Below are 3061 nucleotides of genomic sequence, written 5' to 3' on the forward strand. Positions count from 1 at the left end.
CTTTTGTAGTGAGAACAAGTTCACAGTAGAAAAATCTTTAATTTTCATCATCATCATCATCATGCTCCGCGAGAACACAAGATTTTCTTAGAACAATTCAACCGTTACCAAATTCACACCAACAAGAAACCCTTAGCACTTACAGCTCTGCTTAATTCAGTCAGGGACCTCCTTGACCTCTGTACTGAGGAAACCTGGAAGCAATTTGCAAAGGGAAGCCTGAATGTGTTTGGAATCTAGATTTAAAACCTGCTTTGGCCACGTACTTCTGGTCATCGGGGAGTTTCTTAGCCTTGTATACAACATATGGCTCAAAGGGGAGCTTGTCAAATGGAACATATGGTGCTGCAGAGGTTTCTGGGCTGACAGGGCTTGGGTAACTCAGTTTCACAGGGGAAGCTGGGTAACTTGGCATAGCAACTGGGGTAAATTGAGACCAAGTAGGTTGCTTTGGCAAATTTGGTTTTTGTTGGTATGAAGGCTTTCCAAAGAAATATTCAGTCTCCGGGTTGTAGTAGTAAACCTGAGTTTTGTCAGGGATCAGTTGCAACTGTTGGACTGGTGGAAGGTAGTGCATATTAGGAAAATGTGCAGGGTAATAGGCAAGGCTCTTGGAAGGAATTTTGTTGCCACTAGGTCTAACAGCCGTAGGTGGTGCCACAGTGGTTGTAGCTGGTGGCACAGTGGTCTTCACTGGGAGAAAGGAGGAGTAGTAGTAGGGGTAATAAAAGTTATATGGGTAGTACAGAGGGTATGAATATCCAGGTGGCTTTGTGTGAGGGCGAGTGGTAGTTGGGTTAGTTTTAGCACCTGGTGCCATCATATGCATGTAATAGTTATACCAGTAGGAATTATATAGATTAGGATAATAGGGCTGTTTTGCTTGTCGTCTTGAGCGATGGAAGTGCCATGGCCTGAGAGAGAAAGGAAATTTCCTGGACTGTTGAACTGGGCAGATGAATTCAACTGCCATCCCCCGCCAATTCATTGGCAACACATATCTTCCATTCTGAAACAAAGAAACCAAACATGTTTTGGCCTGGGTTTGTTTTTTTGGCAAATTTAGCATCAAGCAGTTATACCAACTCTAAGTTTGAAGAGATCTTTTTCCAAAACTACCAAAAGAAAATATAGAATTCATCAATTAGTGCAGATATGAAAACCACATTCCATCAAGTCCAGGTCCTTTTAAAAGAAAGAAAAAAAAAAAGAAAAAGAGCAGCATACCTCTGTTAGCACACTGCAGGCATTATAGGGGACATTTAAAACTAGTCCCAGTGCGTTCTGCTGCATTGAGAAACCACAGCTTTCAGGCACGTGCTTCAGTGGTAAGGGTTGTGCATTTTCTGAGAGAAGGAGAAAACATGCCAATATTCAATGACAGTTTTTAAAAACTGTTTTGCATATTTATATTTTTTTCTACCTATGTGCAGTTGTAGATCAGCAGCACCAGGCCCCATGGCCTTCAGCTTCATCTTGTTATCACTACAGTGTAGTGAAGAGTTTAATTGCCTCCATGCTGCTTCATTAGCAGTGTCATTCTTCAGCTTTGATCTACTCTCTGCTTTAGGAAGAAAGATATCCCAACACAAAGTTAACTGCAACAACCTTTGCCTCAAGTGTACCGAGCATATCAAATTAGCAGAAACAGCCAAGTGTTACCTGTGATGCTTGACTGATGCAAGTCAACTTGCAGCAACGCATGTCCTGTGGCAGCTGCAGAAGAAGCAGGTCCTGACTGGGATTTAAGCCTTTTTCCATTAAAGCGAATGCTTCCCTTTCTTCCATCTTTCACTGCAGTCTCACTAGATCCCTCATGTTTAACTTTTTTGCCCAGCACTTGCAAGTTTAAACAAAGGGCTAAAGAGCACAGGAGTAATGTGACTGCCACAGTTTGACATGCTCTACATCTCCCACTTCTATCACCTCCCATAGTGGTGACACAGTGCAGATGGAAAGCACTTCACAGCGATGCAGAACAACTAAATCACAGCTTCTGATGCTGTCTGCAATTTGTCACCAGCTAATCAACACAGTTACAGTTTGCACCTGTGGCCTCATTAAGAGCCTTTGGCAGCTGACTCTAGTGTTGTCCTGGGATAAGTAGAACATTTTTTATGGAGCATGAAATGCGTGGAATGCTATAGTCATCATAACTCATGAGTTTGCAGACAAGATTATCCTATTTAGATATACTGTAGACAAGTGTAGGCTCTGTCTCTTGTTAAACTAATTTTGGTTAAAGTAAAATTATTCTCCTTTGGAACATAAGTGAATTGAATAAAGAAAAATTCAAATAAGTCTAGGTAGGTTATTCCAATGAGCTTAAGAAACTCTTCTTTGACTCGATTAATAATCAAATAAAAGTTCTCAGTTTCAAGAATTACAGTAGTAAACACCATCTAACCGTAGCTTGAACATTAAATGACTGAGCAGAGAAGAGTTTTATAAGATCCTGTAAAAGAAAAAGAACTGAAAAAAAAATTGAAATGCAGCAGTTGTGTAGTATTTGCGTCATCATTTAGTTACATCTTTACACCATATATGCATTTGTCAGAATGCATGCAGAAGTATGAAACCAGAAGTACAAACTAGTAATTTCATCATGGTGCCACTTTATAAATGCCTACCCAATAAAATGCTGCAATAAAGCAGAAAAAAACACTCTGCTGACTTTTTCCTAAAATATCTGGACAAATTTACTTTGTAGCAAATATCCAAACCACAAATGTGATTTAAAAAATTCATACAAAAATTGACATCTCATAATATGTGTTGTTTTTCATCAATTGCAGGTTAACAAGTTAAAAGAAAAATGAAATCACTTTGTAATTTGCATTACTAAAATTAATATCTGAATAAACCTGTATGTGCAAAGTGTGCCGTTAAAATATGTCTGTGAAGGTTCTCAGTCATCCAGATCATCATAGTCAAAGGAGCTTGCAAAGAAAAGCGTCTGGACTTCTTTAAGTTGCTTGAAGACGTTTCACCTCTCATTCGAGAAGCTTCTTCAGTTCTAAGGTCAAATGCTGGGGAGTCCCAGATATAAACCTAGTGGGAG

The sequence above is a fragment of the Pundamilia nyererei genome, unplaced genomic scaffold (genome assembly GCF_000239375.1).
Source record: "Pundamilia nyererei isolate P.nyererei 1_Seehausen unplaced genomic scaffold, PunNye1.0 scaffold00004, whole genome shotgun sequence".
Lineage (NCBI taxonomy): Eukaryota > Metazoa > Chordata > Actinopteri > Cichliformes > Cichlidae > Pundamilia > Pundamilia nyererei.